This window comes from Mastomys coucha, unplaced genomic scaffold (genome assembly GCF_008632895.1).
Source record: "Mastomys coucha isolate ucsf_1 unplaced genomic scaffold, UCSF_Mcou_1 pScaffold3, whole genome shotgun sequence".
NCBI classification, from domain to species: Eukaryota; Metazoa; Chordata; class Mammalia; order Rodentia; family Muridae; genus Mastomys; species Mastomys coucha.
The window spans coordinates 45,894,939-45,895,824 of NW_022196909.1; the positions used below are offsets into that span (position 1 = coordinate 45,894,939).

At 50.7% G+C, this 886-nt stretch overlaps 1 protein-coding gene across 4 annotated transcripts in view; it reads left to right on the forward strand.

The window, feature by feature from the left end:
• The window catches only part of Tmem217 (transmembrane protein 217), a 36,417-nt gene that overhangs the window by 17,115 nt on the left and 18,416 nt on the right, over positions 1–886 (forward strand). The window lies entirely within an intron of this gene.

Consider the following 886-nt stretch of genomic DNA (forward strand, 5'->3'; position numbering starts at 1 on the left):
CCCAGCACTTGGGAGGCAGAGGCAGGTGAATTTCTGAGTTTGAGGCCAGCCTGGTCTACAGAGTGAGTCCCAGGACAGCCAGAGCTACACTGAGAAACCCTGTCTTGAAATAACAAAAACAAAAAAGAATGGAGATGGGCTGGTGGGCATACTGAGGGGGTCCACAGGAGGCAGAGAAGCAGGGTGTCCCACTAGAATCTGCTTAGTCCTTTGGGCACACAGAGTGAGGGTGGCAGGAAGTCTGCTACAGCCTTGAGGATTAGCCTGGGGGATTCCATTCAGAGGACAGGAAGGAGAGTTGGTCTCCCGGCTTCCCCTGCCAGGGTAGCCAGAGTTATTTTATGTTTAATTATGCATATATGCCTATGTGGATATGGACACGTGTGTAAATCCCTCGAAGTCCAGAAGATGATGTTGGATCTCCTAGAGCTGGACTTAGAAGCGGCGGAGAGCAGCCTTCATGAGTTCTAAGAAACTGATCTGGGGTCCTCTGCAAGAACTGCAAGCCCTCTTAACCACAGAGCCAGCCCCAGCCCCAGCCCCAGCTGTGGTAGACTTTAGAATGCTTGTGAGGCAGGCAGAACGTTCCTTTCAGCTATGAGCCTGGCTACAAAATAACATGAGGTGAATAGTCAGGAGAGAGACTTCATTTAACCCTCCCCTGTGGAAATTCAGAAGGGAGTGGGAGTCCTCTCTGTGAACCCCTCAGTGGTCTCCATCTCTTTTCTCTGTTGCTCTATCTATAGAAGCAGGGGTCTGTGATAGGACAGGTGTCCCTAACAGGCCCAGAAGCACCTCTGAGCTGTCTGGATGACAAAGAGGAATGATGGGAGTCTGATCTTTAATATGGATGGTCACCTTGGCTTCTTCTCTTCTCAGCCCTTTC